Genomic DNA, 15,494 nt, shown 5'->3' with positions numbered 1-15,494 from the left:
TGGGTAGGAGTTTCCGTGTGAGGGGCAGCGGATGTGAGCTGAAGTGGGTGCACACTTAGATGCTCTCAAGGGTGGGTCTGCCTGGGGAACCCCGCGAGCGGCTGTATCCAACTACACCTTGTGAGTGCCATCTTTCTCCCCGACTCCTGGGACAGTGCACAGCCCTAAGCCGGAATCCTGCGCCACCGCTCCCTTCTCGCCCGCCCACCCCCAGCCCCCGCCGCCCACCGCCCGCGCACTTTGGGCCTGGGATGTTCCCCGCGGGGCCTTGGGGAATCCAAGCGCTTTTGGACCGCAGAGAGTGCGGGGACAGACCTTGCGCACCGCTTCTACCCGGCGCTCCAGCCTCCTCCAACATTGCCTTTGGTGGGAGGGGGCTGGCGTCCTCTGCTCCCCCCACCCGCCAGCCCCCGGGCTTTAGGAACAACCCCAAAGCCTTCTCCAGCGGAAGGCTTTGGCAATCTCTTTAGCAACTCGCTCAGCCCTAGTACTGGTACCTGACAGCTTTCGCAGCCCCGAGCGCACTCCTGTCGGGGGCGTGAGAGCAGAGCGGGGGACACTCCGCTGAGACTGGTGATTTCAGCCTCCTTCCCAGTATGAACACATCTTAGGTTCAGCATTTCTCTCCTGCTCCAAACTTGCTGGGGCAGCTAGGGGTGAGGTCGCAGTTAGGGAGGGGGTGGGTGGGAGCTTCCAGAGAGCAGTGGAGGGAAGAGAGAGGAGGTGAGTGGGAGTAGGGGAGTGGGTGACGCACGAAGCCTATCGGAGCCCTAGAGGGGAAAAAGCCTGGAGAGCGCCCAGACCGAGACGCTCGGAAAAAAAGGAGAAAAAGAGGGAAAGGAAAGGGAGAGAAAGACAGGCGAAGAGACCGCGAGAAAGGCGAGACCGCAGAGAGCGCTAGGGAAGCCGAGCTGAGCGCTGGCGGCGGCGGCGGCGGCGTTGGCGCTGCGCTCCGCTCCTCCCTCCTCCCCCAGTTCCGCACCGGCTTTTGCGGCCGGCCGGCGGCGCGGGGCCCTTTGGAAATAGAATAGCCAATGTAATCTGACACTTCAACTTGCTCGGCTCCGGGCGAGTTGATTCACTTACTCACCCCCTAACGCCGAGTTCCTTTTCACTGTCTGTGGACATTAAAAAAGCGAGCGGCGGCGGGCGCCCGGGAGAGCGATCGGCCAGGCGGCGGGCAGCGACCCGGCGGCCGAGCAAGCGAGCAGCGCCGGCGCAGCGCGGTGACCCCAGCCCCGGTCGGCGCGGAGCAGAAGCCGGCGCGGAGCCCATCTCGGCGCCCTCGCAGCTCCTCCCGGCCGGAGCCGGCCCTGCCGGGCAGCGGTGGCTGTGGCAGCGGCGCGTCCTCCAGCGGCAGCAGCGGCGCTCGCAGCACCGGGTAAGTTTGGGGCCAGACCCGGGCGTCCGCTGGCCCCAGGCCTTCCTCCTGCTCTCCGTGTACTCCTGGGGTGCTATCGTGGAGCGCCGGGTGCTGGAGCTTTTTCCCTTTTAGGGTCCGCCGGGACCTGGCGAGCCGGGCGAGTGCCCGGCGGCCGAGCTCCGCTGCGCTCTTCTTGGCGACCCGGGGCCGAGGCCCAGGCGACCGAGGAATGCCCGGCTGCGCGGAGCCGGCTTGGTCTGCGCGCGGGGTTCGGGGCTCTTCGGGTGTGCGGGGCGTGAGTGCAGTTGTGCGCGCGCGGACCTGGTGCCCGCCTCCTGCCGGCGCGCCTGCAACCCTGGTTCGGTACACCCGGGGGCCGGGCAGGACCAGGATTCGGGAAGAGAGGGAGAGAAGGACCGGGGTAGGATCGTCTCGGTCTCCCTCCTTTCCTTTGGAAAGACGCGAAGTTGTGAGCCTGTGTGTAGGAGAGCCGCCCGGGAAGGCGCCGGATTTCGGGGCGGCAAGGGGTGGTGGTGTTAAGTTGTGCATCTGAATTTCCAGGGGAAACACACTTTTGTAAATGGGAGTGGGGGGCGCGGTTAAGTTGTTTGTGTGCGAATTGCCCGGGGAGACGCGGTGCTCCGTACTAGCGGGGAACGCCAAGGGGTGTGTGAAGGGTCTTCCGGTAGATCTTTAGAAACCCGGGGAGCCTTCAGGCCAAAGCCTGGATGGGGCTGCCCCGACCAGGAGGGGAGCCCAGGGGGAAGATGAGCGTGTGTGTGCGCGCGCGCGTTGCAAATACGAAAGTAATTTCCCCGTGTTCTTTCTTCCTCTCCGTCTCCGGCGGCGGCGGCCCCGGGGGAGTGGGAGGCCGGCCGGGGCGGAGGTTGGGGGCCCGGGCCGGGGCTGGGGCTGGGGCTGGAGCTGGGGTGGGGGGCGGGCTCTGGAAGCTTGATTCACATTCCTGGCATCTAGGCTGGGGGGAAAACAGTGGGGAGCGCGGCCTCGGCGTCTAGGGCGCGGGCAGCGGGCGCGCGTCGCCCCCTCGCCAGGGACATCTGTCCAGGAAGCCAGCCGGGCGAGGAGAGGGCGCGGTGCGGAGGGCAGGCTCCCCGCCCCGGAGCAGCGGGGGCGCGGGCTTAGGGGCAGCCGCCTTCCCGGCCATTGTGCGCCAGCAGATTTTCACGGGAGACTGCCCCGGAGCCGCCGGAGAAGGCCGGGAACCGGCCTCAGCCCCGGGTTTAAAAGACACTCCAGGAATGTAAACAACCCGAGCCGGAGGGCGGGCGGGCGGGGGCGCGCCAGGGCTGCCGGCCGGGGCCCCCCACCCCTCCCCGGGGGACAGCCGGACGGCAGGGCCGCCCAGCCCGACCCCTCTACCTACCACAAACTTTTTCCTCCCTTGCCTTCCCTTCCCACCTCGCTCCTCCGGCAGGGCACTGAGGGAGGGCCTCTCCGCAGGCGAGGACCCAGGGCGCCTGGCACCCGGCGCCTGACCCCGGAGGGCTGGCGGCCGGGCCCCTGCTTGTGTGTCCAGAGCCCCGGCTGGCTGCCTGGGAGCCGCAAGCTTCCTGGGCAGGCAGTGCCGGAGTAACTGGGGCTCTGAAAGCCTGCCCGCCTGCCTCCCTCCCGCTGCTTCTTCCCCCGCTCTCCCCCTTCTCCTCCCCCCGACTGCTTTTCCAGTGCCCTGACATGAGGGAGGAAGATTTAACTTGGCAGCCCAAACAAATGTTCTCTCAGAGGTCCTCCAAGAAGCTGGCGGCTGGGCTGGCAGGGTGAGGGCACTGCTCGGCCAGCCTTTTTCTTCCTTCCCTGCCATGGCCATTTGGAGCCCCCTGGGTGGACAGCCCAGGGCACGGGAGAGTAGGGCCCAACCTTTACTGATTTAGAAGGGCAGGGGAAAGCTGCTTCTGGAAGCCCCTGGCTTAGCGTTGGGCAGGAGCTGCCTGGAGCTGCTTCCTGGTGCCAAGGGTTTTCTGGAGGATTTTCTTGAGCAACAGTTTGTCTCCTTGCCGCAACCCCGGGAACAGGGCCTGGTAGACCAGAGGGTTAACCAGTGCCGTCTCCTCCTCCCTCGTGGGTGTGAGGACAGGCTGGTTACACAGGGCAGGGCAGGAGGCCAGAGGCTGTTCCCAGAGGTGCCTGGGTTTGCTTATTATTGTTTCTTGAAGGTAGAGATAAAGAGGCAGGCGCTGTAGCTGGAAAATGGGCAGCCTGGCTGGTGATGAATTCTGACTGGCCTTTGCTGCCATTTGTACTATGGTCCCGGGAGTTTAAAAGTTGCTCTCAGGGAAGTTTAGATGAGGGCGTAAGCCAGTAACTTTCTCTGTCCTGGCCGCTTTCTGAGGGAGTCCAGACTGGGGGAAATTCCTGGTTTCTCACTTGCCCGCTGCCTGGCCCTTGTGGCCCGGTTCGAGAATACCCCGAGCCTTGTGCTGACCTTTCTGTCTTCAGGTTGAAGATACTGAAGCAGCGCATCAAACAAAAGACACATTGAAAGCCGCAGAGCACGTGTGACTTTGGGGCCAAGGGAAAGCATTTGGAGGGCGAGGGTGCTTTCTTCTGAGTTTTATGTTGTCGGTTGGGTTTTGCTTTACCCAACAGGACAGAAGCATCTCCTGGTCCCAAGTCACGAGGTTATGAAATGCTGTTTTCACATGTAAATCTTAGAACTTTACACTTCGGGGTTGGTGGTAGTGGTGGCAGGGGTGGGATGATGCAGGGGGGCGGGGAGCAGTTGGGAGCTTTCTCAAGAGTTTTAAATGGTTTTGGGGTTGGGATTTCAGTCATTTGGGGTATGGCTCACAGAGAAGAGTTGGGAATAAGTAATTGCTGGACTTACGGGAAACTTTGATAACTAGTCCTCTCTCTGCATAAAAGGATTGCTGGCTTCTTTATGGGGACAAAATGTCCCTTTTTCCTCCTAAGGAAAGGGAGAGGAGAAAGAGCCTCATTCCTTTCTCAGCCAGGAGCAAAGAAAGGTCCAGAGACTTGGGCTTTTCCTCTATCTGTCTCTCTCTCTCTGTTCCCCCCTTGCAGCCCCCCCAAACACACTCCCCTAGTGACAGCATTATCTCCATCCCTGGTCCCCAGAGACATGCCCCAGCCTAGGACAGGTGTCTGCCATCGATGGAAAATTGCAGAGACAAGGACCCCACTAAAAGCAGCAGACTTCACTTTTTTCCTGATTGACGGAGATGGGGGTGGGTAAAGAAGGTGGACACTTGGCAGCCTGCTGTGTCCTGAGAGTTTTGTCACAAGAGTCCCCATGTGTGTGAAGTTCTGAGTTCTCTGGCATGGGCCAGCATCCAACAGGCAGCCGTGACTCTCATCTCACGTGAGATGTTGCTATAAGGCATTCAGGCACCAACAAGTTAATTTCCGGAAGCTTCTCTGGGCACTCTGTCACAGAACCAGGAAGCAGGGCCTGCCAGGTTCTGACGGAGTCCCATACGTTTTCATTCATAACTTTGCTCCCCAGGGCTCTAGCCTGGCTCCTATCACCACCTCATCTTTATGAGGCTGCTTAGGTTTTGTGTGGACAACAAAGGCTGGGCTGCTGTAATTACCCTGAACCCTGCTGCAGCCTTGCCTGGTGACTGTTCTGACCTCTCAGCAGGACAGAGTGGCCTCTGTCCACGCCCTCTGGGAGGAGGTGGGGGGCGGCTCTTTATCCCTAGCGCTCTACCCTGATGACAGGGAGAGGCAAAGCCTGCCTAGGCTAGAAGCTCCAGGGGTGATCCTGAGGTTGGACCCTGTGGCCCTCAGGGAAGATGAGAGGCTGAGAAAACCAGTGCTAAGCACAGGCTCTGAGGAAAGAGTCCAGAAACCTGTCAGGATTATGCAAACATTTCCTATCACCTGAGGAGATAGGGGAAAGGTGTCAGGAGGCTGTAGCTGGCTGGCTGCCTCAGGCTCATAGCTTTACTCAGCTGGGCCTCAGTTTCCACATCTGTAAAATGGGTCCAAAGGCAGGACCACCCCACCCCCAACTCTGATCCCACATGGTTGCTGTGAGGATGAGGCAGATATGGGTGTGAAATCCCTAGACATGTGTCCCCTGAAGGCCTGGCAGGCTGTGGGTGCAGAATGGATGGAGCACCAAGGGGTTAAATTGGAGGCGCTAGAAGCACTTGCCAGATACCGCTCTCCCATCCACGCCTCCTGGAAGCTTATTGTCCAGCTTTGGCTTGCATGCTCCCCATGACAGGGTGTTTACCACCTCTGGGTAGCTTCTGCCTTTAGTGGATAGCTCTGACTGTTGGCATGCTCGGCTGCATACCTTCTGGAAATCAACCCCTCCTGACCCTCGCTGGGCTTAAGGAACTAGGGGTTCTCCAGACCACAGACTCGCACTTTGCTGAGTGATCCCAGATTTAATACCAGTGCCCAGGCAGGCCACACTTCCCTGGGGCAAGAGGACACCTTTCAGTTGGCTGCCTCAGCCCTTATTGGGAGCGACCTGTGGGGAGCAGAGGGGGGCTCTGTCTTAGGGGCTCACTGTCACTTGTCTGCATGCCAGCCCTGCCTCCTGGCACTTGCCTTGGGTCAGGTAGAAGAAGAAAGGAGATACGTAGCGGGGAGTGGGGTCAGGTCAGGACCCTAGCACCGCTGCCGAAGATATTTCCTGAGAGTCCCCAGTGTGAGGACCGTGGCCTGTGAGGGACCCTGAAATGTGTAAGACAGTTCCTGTTCCTTAGGAGCTTCCAGTCCAGCAAGGGCAGGAAGATCAGTCCAAATAAATAATTAACCACCACCGGCTGGCTGCCTGCCATGGGCGCATGATGACAGTAATAACCACAGCCCCTCGCCTTTGTATGGCGCTTGGTGGATTAAGAAGTGCTGTCCAACTTTGCCTAACTCCAAGAGCTGTGGCGGAAGCTAGCTGCTATTTAGAATCAGCCCCATTAGCAGAGAAGAAAACCGAGGTTCAGGGAGGTGAAATGACCCCTGCTGCAGCCAGGACTCAGTGTCAGGCCTTACAGATGGCGAGTGTTGGTACCTTCCCAGTGTACCAACCAGGCAGGGACAAGGGTGCAGAAAGCCATGTGGACCCCCAGAGTGGGGAACTGGGGACTGAGGTTAAGTAGGAGGTGTGCCCAGGGAGGGTTGGGGAGGCTCACTTGCCCCCCACTTTGGCAGCACATGGCCCACGCCCTGAGCAACTGCACCCTTTCCTTAGGGCACAGTGTCTTACAGCCAGAGCTTGCTCTGAACCCCAGACCCTGCCATGACTGCCCAGGGCACACATGTCTGTGCATGGGGCTTCACCCCCATCCCTGGCCCTGGAGCAGGAAGCAGAGATGTTTCTAGGCCCCAGATCCCCATGCGGACCAAGGCTCTTCCCTGGGCTGTGATGGTTTCTATAGATACAGACATTGACTCAGCCTGCCCCTCCTCTGGCTGAGTCAGTCCCCAAGCCCTGTTGGGTAGCCACCCTGTGGGGGCCTTGGATTCCTTCTGCCCCTTAGCACTGCCCCCCCTGCTGACCAGACCCCTGCACTGAGTTTTCTGGAGACCATCTGAGTGCCATCCCAGGACCAGGCTGCAGGTGGCAGGGGTCCAGAGCAGGGAGCAATCGGGCAGCTGAACTGGCAGCTCCCCAGGAAGCCTGGCCCAGCCTGGCACACCTGCGCAGGTAATGACTGTGGCCCAGGAGGGCCCCGGGCCCCGCCTATCAGGCCCAGCTGCTGGGGTTACTGTGGATCGTGCTTGGGGAGGCCGGGGTGTCTGAGCTAATTAGATTTCTTAGATTTCAATGCTCCCCTAATCCTGTTAGCCCAGCTGTAATTGTAACCACTCGAAGATTTCAGCCGTGGCAGGCTGTTGAGGACAGACGGTGTGGGGACTCCAGTTAGCCCCAGCCTTAGCCAGCCGGCTGGGGACTGGGGACTCCCTTCCCAGGTCTCCGGGGTGGGGGCCTGAATGATGTTGTGATGTGCTTTTCCATAGAATCTTAGCATCGTGGACTGTCAGAGCAGCTGTGGCCTTAGATACCATCTCGCTAAAAGTCTTCACTATGCCAGTAGGGAAACTGAGGCCTACAGAGGGGTAGGGACTGGCCCAGTGCCTGGATGGCTGGTAGTGTCAGAGTGGCAGGGCCTTTTGTTCTGATTGTACCTGTAGACTTCAGGACAGGTCTGGAATTGTCCAAGGGCTAGTAAACCCTCTGGAGAAGTCTACTTTATTTGGCACCTTTTTTGTCTCAAAGCTGACTCCCTAGTTGGCATTCTCGATACACAGACACAGTGTCATTGCCTCCGCTGGCCAGGGTTTCTGCTGAAGACTCCGGCCTGCCTTTCCCAGGCTCCCAGACCACAGGGCCTTTCTCCTTCTTCTCTCATCAGTCTGTTCCAGATTCTTGATCTCTTGGAGGGTCCACCTCAGTGCAGATTAGAGCTTTGCCAGAGAGTGGCAGAGTTAATCTGAATGTCAGGGAGGGGGATTATTTAAAATATGTCTCTCTGTACTTTCAATGGCTCTTCTAAAATTATTTTGGAATTATTTTGATATCTGGCTTAGACGGACACTGCACCTACTTTCTGTCCTTTCTCCTACCCTGCCCCCATTTTCCTTGCCCAACAGCTCTAGTCATTCACCCACAGAGGTTGGCACTTGCAGAAGAGGGGGCGGTGGATGGCAGCGATGCTTTCAGAACCCCTGCCCAGGAGGGTCCCCCCAGCAGTTACACCCTGGTCTCTTCTCTCTGGAGCAGTGGGGAGAGGTGTTTGAAACCTCTTGCTACTCTGCAGTCTCCCTGCCTATGCGTTGCACCCCTCAGTATGTGTTATAGAATTGAAGGGCTGTAAGGATTCCTTGGTCTGTCCTTTTTTCTGGCCCAGGAAACCCAACTATGGAAAGAAACAATTGTCTGTATCCAAAGACAACAGCGAATTAATGGCCGATCCAACCCTGGAACCCTGTCTCTCCAGCTCATTAGATCATTAAACATTTATTGAGCACCTATTGTTGGCCTGGTGCAGTTCGGCTAGCCACCCTTTGGTGCTCAGAAATGAGTGATGTTCCATCTTTGAGTTGGGAAGGGCCAGATGAACCCAAGGAGGACACTTTCTGTCTTGACCCTCAGATCCTACGCAGCTAGGGAAGGATATGGCAGTGAGCCCCAACCCAGCAGCATTTTTCTTGAAAGGTAATAATAGGTTGGTTGCATTGGATGTTTGAGAAGAGGAAAACAGAAACTCTTTAGGGAGAGTACAAGATTTCTGTCTGCCCAGGCCTGTTTAGTCCAAGGAGATGGGTGACTTCTGCCGCCAGTCCCCCAGCCCAACCCGGCCCTCTGCAGGCCGACTTTTGTTCTTTGAAGGACTAGTGGTCTGCTCTACTGTTCCTGCTAACCCTTCCTCTGTGGATGGAGAAGCAGGGAGGGAGCCCGCTCGCTCCGCCCTGGGAGTCACCTGTGTCATCTCGGGACGAGGAAGCAGACCCAGGTGCCTGGACCTCACAATGTGCACAGGCTCCTGTCCAAACTCCCATCCTGCTCCCTGGTAGACCGTGGCCAAAGCTGGGAAGCAGGGCACCCGGCTCGGCCCAGGCGACTGAGGGACAGTTAGGGCATAGCAGCCTCTTGGGGAAGGGTCTCGAAACCTTTTGGCATTTGCAGGTAGGGAGGGCCTTCCCAGGGTCCCTGTCCCACCTTCGTGTTTTGCGGTGGGGAAACCCAAAGTCCAGAGAGGTGAGGGGGGCTGGCCGCATTTCTCACAGAGAGATGGATCTCCTGCACCAGGGTGTCTCACTGAGGGGGCTGAGTGTTCTGAGTCCGGAGGGGTGGAATTTCCTTATTGATGTCATTGTTTTGGTGCTTCTGCTGTTTACATCTTTAAAGCAACTAACCCAAGTCTTGCATAAACGTCCTAATACCCAGCATTTCCTGGGCAGCTCATTGGCTTTAGGTTCTTACGCTGCCTGGGATCAACTCTCAACTCCAGCTTCTGTGACATCTGTGACTTTGGGCAGCTCCGTGTCTGCAAAGCAGATTCACTAATAGTATAAAAAAAGAACATGTGGCCTTCCCCTTAGGCTGAGAAGACGGAGCACAGGCAGGGTCTGGCACATAGTACGTGCCCAGGACGTGGTAGCCTCAGTCATTGTCTCGGCCGTTGCTCCCATGACCCCGGGCCAGCTGTTAGCAGTGCATCACCCCAGAGTGAACTACGAAGAGACTCAGAGGTGTTGCCCAAGGCCACCTGGCACCTCAGGGCCAACCAAGGCAGGCTTGGGACCCAGGTTTCCTGACACCAGGCCCCTGCTGTGGTCTGCAGTCTCCCCTCTGGAGCAGGCAGGACTGCTGGGGCATCTCAGGGAGGCCCCGGTCCATGGGGCCTCATTCACCCTAGCAGGGAAGCCTGTTCCCCTGGGAGAGGTGTTCCGAAGGTGGAGATTTATATCTGGGTTCCTGCCTCGGAACTTCGTCTTCCTACCCTATAAATTGAGGTGAGCAATGATCGCATTTCCCCCGCAGACTCTTCCTGGGCAGGGGTGGGGAGAAAAGGAGAGGCAGGAGGGGCTGAATCTCATCAGCCGTCAACTTTGTGCAGAATTGTGCAGGATGGTCACTGACTCTGGGACCCTAGGCCAGTCTCAGGCTCTGCTGAGCCTCAGTTTCCTCACCTGGAAATCGTGAGCAGAGACCACATCCAGATTCCCAAAGTGGGTCCTCAAGGCCACCAGTCCACAAAAGGAAGGACGGATGGCAGAGCACAGCCTCTCCCAGGAAAACACCAGCCCCTTTGCCTCACCCAGGCTTTACTAAGCCATAGGGCACACCGCTCACTTCCCTTTTTAATGCAGAATAACTCGTGAAGACCCCAGTGGAACCTCCTGGTGAGGCTAGGTAGCCCCAGCTCTGACATCTTACAGCTCGGGCAGCGGATGGTTTCCCTGTTGAAGTCCTGCCTTCCCCAGGGGGTGTCGGTGATGGGGAGCATGAGGTCAGAAGCCCGCCAGTCTTCTCAGCAGTTCCACCCCCCAAAAACCTGCAGGCCTGTCACTTTTGCTGGCCTCCTTTTCTTTTATTGTAACCAGACCACAAATCCGTTTGTGGTTGGGCAGGCCCCAAAGCAAGGCCAGCTTGGCAGAGGGGTGGGACCCCTGCCGTGTCCCTAGAGATAAGCCTTGAAGACCTGCTGGCTTTGTGAGAGGAGAGGCCCTTGTACCCAACCTGCAGGGGTGGTGAGCCTGCCTGCACTCCTTAGCAATTAATGTATTTTTCTGCAGAGGTGGTCTCCAGCTTTGTTGCAATCCTTGAATGAGTTTGAACAGCTGAAAGCAGTGTAAGAACCACAGCGTTCATCCGAGGGTCTAAAATTACACTGGCTTTGGACTCTTAAGAGTCCCCTGGACAACAAGGAGATCCAACCAGTCAATCCTAAAGGAAATCAGTCCTGGATATTCCTTGGAAGGACTGATGCTGAATCTGAAATTCCATACTTTGGCCACCTGATGCAAAGAGCTGACTCATTTGAAAAGACCCTGATGTTGGGAAAGATTGAAGGTGGGAGGAGAAGGGGACAACAGAGGATGAGATGATTGGATGGCATCACCAACTCGATGGACATGAGTTTGAGTAAGCTCCAGGAGTTGGTGATGGACAGGGAAGCCTGCTGTGCTGCAGTCCATGGGGTCTCAAAGAGTCGGACACGACTGAGCAACTGAACTGAACTGGACTTAGTGGACTTCCCAGGTGGTGCAGTGGTAAAGAATCCATCCACTTGCCAATGCAGGAGATGCAGGTTCGATCCCTGGGTGGGGAAGATCCCCTGGAGAAGGAAATGGCAACCCATTCCAGTATTCTTACCTGGAGAATCCCATGGACAGCGGAGCCTGGTGGGCTGTAGTCCCTGCGGTCACTGCAGGAGAGTCGAAAGCGACCGAGGGAATGAACACACACTGGAGTTAGTGTGACTGATGGTTTGTCTTTCCTTTCCTCTTGTGCAGACCCTCTGATTCCCCCTCATTGGTGTCTCACCTCTCTAGTCACAGAGGCATTGTATTTAAACCCCCGCTCCCAAACCAGCTTGACTGGTGAAGAATCCGAGGCCTAGGGAAGAGAATGGACCTGACCAAGATCCCTAAGAACAGTAGGTCCCCTGGGACACAAGGCCTGGCTCGGAGTGGGGCAGTGTGGTGGCCCCAGGGGGTGGCCTCTTGTGCCAGCTGCCCTTGCCGCTAAAACCATTTTCTCATCCTCTGTGAACACCGGGATTCAACGTTGACAGAAAGAGCTAGGATTAGGGTGAAGGGAGGAAGTTCCCGCCCACTCCCTCTTCTAGGAAGGCTGAGCAGGACTGGTTTAGGGCTTACCTGCTGTGGGTCAGGAGGCCAGTTTCAGCCCTGCTGGCTGCACTGCCTGTTTATCCCGCCCTGGTTCATGTCTCCTCTTCCTGGGCTGAGGGGCCTGGCAACATTTACCTGGAGAGGAGTGCCCGGTGTCTTCTGAACGCTGGGCCGGCGTCAGTCAGTTGTGAGCTGTTAGCTGGGGCGTCATGCTGCTGTTGGGGACGGGGGCGGGGGCAGCCTGGGGCCGTGGGAGAGCCCTGGGCAGCCCCGCTCTGGGACTGCAGACGCGGAACTGCAGACGCGTCACTTTCCCTCCATGACTCGCACCTCTCCTGCCCTTAATTTTGTGGGACTCTGGGGAGTGGGCATTGTGGCTGGCAGGGGGCAAGTCAGGGGGCTCCTGGGCACTCAGCCCCTCTGCCTGGTTTGCTCAGCGCCCCCACAACTCCACCCCAAGCTCTCGGACCCCCTTGTGCTTCCGATCCTGGAAAAAGAGAGGAAACCTCAAGTGTGATTTCTTGCCTGGTGTTTGGTGATGGGGCCTGGCTGTGAAAGGAACTTCCCTGTAGCTGTGAGCTCAGCATTGATTTATTTCCTGCAAAAGGATCGCTTTGTGATTCCTCCCACCGCAGTCCAGGTTGACACTTCCATTTCTGTGTGTGCTTTGTATATAGGGCTGATTTCTATAGGCAGAGGAGTGGAGCTGCTTTGGGGCTTGGAATCCACATGGGCCCCAGGATTCTCAGAGTTTTCTGCCTTGTGGATGGCTGCCCTCCTAGCCAGCTCCCTAGAGGTGTGGTTGTCCAGCCAGGGGGGATGGTCCTCCAGACCTCCCGCTCTGGGGGCTCCAAACACTACTATTCTGGGTGTTCATGGGACCTTTGATTCTCAAGACTGCAAGGGAGCTTGGCAGCCACCTCATCTGATGTCTTGTCACACAGATGACTTCCGGTCCTTCCGTCACATCCCCACAGAGCACCGTCTGTTATAGGCTTGCATGCCTCCAGGGACAGGCTGCTCCCTGCCTCCTATCTATGAGCTTCCTCCTAGGAAGTTCCACTTTGTGTGGTGCCTGGAAGAAGGCCTCTCACTATCTCTCAGGACTGTGCAGATAGGGTGAAGTCAGTTCTTGGGAACTCCCTTCTACATCATGGGTGTTTCCCCAGAGACGTCTCCTCTCTAGCTGAGTTCAGGCTGGAGTGGGCAGAATGGGCTTCCTGGATGAGGTGGCCTTCCTCAGTTCTCCTGCTGCTGCTGCTAAGTCGCTTCAGTTGTGTCCGACTCCGTGCGACCCCAGAGACGGCAGCCCACCAGGCTCCCCCATCCCTGGGATTCTCCAGGCAAGAACACGGGAGTGGGTTGCCATCTCCTTCTCCTGTGCATGAAAGTGAAAAGTGAAAGGAAAGTCGCTCAGTCGCGTCTGATTCCCAGCGACCCCATGGACTGCAGCCTACCAGGCTCTTCCATCCATGGGATTTCCCAGGTGAGAGTGCGGCAGTGGGGTCCCATCACCTTTTCTCCCCTCAATTCTCCAGGCCTTCTTATTATCTCTGCTTTCTGGTAAGAGCCTGAGCAGCTTGGAGACCTCAGGCCTGACCTGAAAATGGTGTAGGACATGGAAGCAGGCTAAGGATGTCCCAACAGTGGCTCATTGGGGTCCAAGGGAGAGAAAGTGGCCTGGCACCTGCTCTTTAAGTGTCAGGCAAGCCGGTGTTTTGAGAAGGACATCTTTCTAGCTTCTCCCAGCTTGCTCACCCGCTGCTGGAACTGGGGTCCCTTTCTAGGAGCACAGCCAAGGAGCTGTAAGTACTGCTCCCTCCCTGTCTGTCTCCATCTGCCTCTTCCCGAGCCTCTCTCTGCTCTGCTCTGTCCCCTGTCTCTCTGTTGGAACCTCCTGCCTAAGTGTCCCGAGGCCCCAGAGACCCGGCGAGTCTACAGAGTGCTGGATTTAGTCAGAACTTCTGGCATCGCCTGCCACCGACAGTGCCCCCCTAGGCTGTCAGAGGGGCGGGCCAGCACTCCGCATGCTGCCCAGTGTCACAGCATCGGGGAGGGTAATGTTTTATTACCATGTGCCGTGATGACAGTGTCAGCACAGAAAGGCCTTGGAGATTATCCAGGCCAACCCTCTCATTTAGCTGCTGAGTCTGACCTCAGAAGAGACAGAGGCCTCCCCAAGGTCACAGAGCAAGTCCTTGGCTTGGAGAACTGGAGCTAAAACCCAGGCATCCTGACCATCAGCCTGTGCCCATCCTCCGCCTTGTCACTGGGCAGAAACCTTTAGCTGACTGAGCCTCAGAGGGAAACCCCACTGTGGCTGTGGTAGTGACACCTGGTTCACCTGGGACTTACCAGCCTCATCTCACAGAGCTCCTGGGCCTTGGCTCTCTCGCTGTACTCACAAGAACCTCTGGGCCTGGGTGTCTCCGTGACCCAGAGAGCCAGCTGGCTTCCCCAGCCGAGCTGCCCCCCATTCCCCACCCCACCCCCCTACTGGGGCTGCTGCCCTAGAACAAGGCTCTCGCCTTCACTTCCTGACTCAGACAGGGCTGCCCTGCACTCTGCTAGCTGTCGCCTTGGCTAGAAACAGTGTCTTCAGGAGCTTACCCGAGACCCCTTGCACAGGTGTCCAGCTTAACTGGCTGCAGAATGTTACCCTGGCCTGGGACCATGGGTTGAATTTGTGACCGTTGTTTCAACCTGGTGCAGTCCCTTCCAGGTCTCTGAAGATGCAAAGATGCCCAGACTGTTGGGGCAGCTGGGACCTGGGCAACCAGCCTGTCTTATCCCTGTCTCATCCCCATTTCCCAGATTAGGAGACTGAGGCCCAGAGAGGGAAAGAAGCTGGCTGCAAAGCCAGCAAGGTACTAAATCCTCCGAGTGAGCCAGCCTGGCCTCCTTCCATAGCCCGCTGCCTGAGGCTAATTCCTTGGACTGCCCAGGTCGAGTGTGTGTGGAACAGGGACACGTAACGATAGCAGCTGCTGCTTTCCCTTCAGGGCTCGTCCAGACCCTGAGGCCAGGCCCTGCTTCCCTTCCAGGCCTGGGAGCCCGTGCGCTGGGAGGGCAGCACCTGCTTCCTGCTGCCAGCCTGAGAACGAGTTTTCCTGGCCGGTCTGGAGCCTCCAGTCTTCTGTCCCTGAGGGGACAGGCCCTGGGATCTTTCTGTGCCTCCCCCTGCCCCACTCTTTAAGAACGATGGATTACTCGATGACCTTGTATGTGAGACAGCAAAAGAGACACAGATGTAAAGAACAGACTTTTGGACTGTGTGGGAGAGGGCGAGGGTGGGATGGTTTGAGAGAATGGCATTGAAACATATATATTACCATATGTGGAACAGATCACCAATCCAGGTTCGATGCATGAGACAGGGTGCTCGGGACTGGTGCACTGGGATGACCCTGAAGGATGGGGCGGGGAGGGAAGTGGGAGGGGGGTTCAGGATGGGGAGGGAACACATGTACACCCATGGCTGATTCATGTCAATGTATGGCAAAACCACTACAATATTGTAAAGTAATTAGCCTCCAATTAAAATAATTTTTTTAAAAAAGAAAGAAAAATGGATTACTTATGCAGTCAAGTTTGTTGAGCACCTACTATGTGCTTGGAGGTATAGTGGTGAACTTGACAGAGGCCAGCTACATTCTCGTAGGTGAGACAGTCAACAAGTCTACAGCTTAATGTACAATGTCATGCTGAGTTAGGGTAAGTGTTTTGAAGAAAACAGAGGATAAGGTGATACAAGGAGAGAATTGGGCTTCTTCAGATAGAGTGATCAGGAAAGACTTCTCTGAAGAGGCCTACCTTTGAGTAGATATCTCAGGGAGAT

Source organism: Capra hircus, chromosome 28 (genome assembly GCF_001704415.2).
Source record: "Capra hircus breed San Clemente chromosome 28, ASM170441v1, whole genome shotgun sequence".
NCBI classification, from domain to species: domain Eukaryota; kingdom Metazoa; phylum Chordata; class Mammalia; order Artiodactyla; family Bovidae; genus Capra; species Capra hircus.
Note: the sequence above shows the minus strand (reverse complement) of the source record.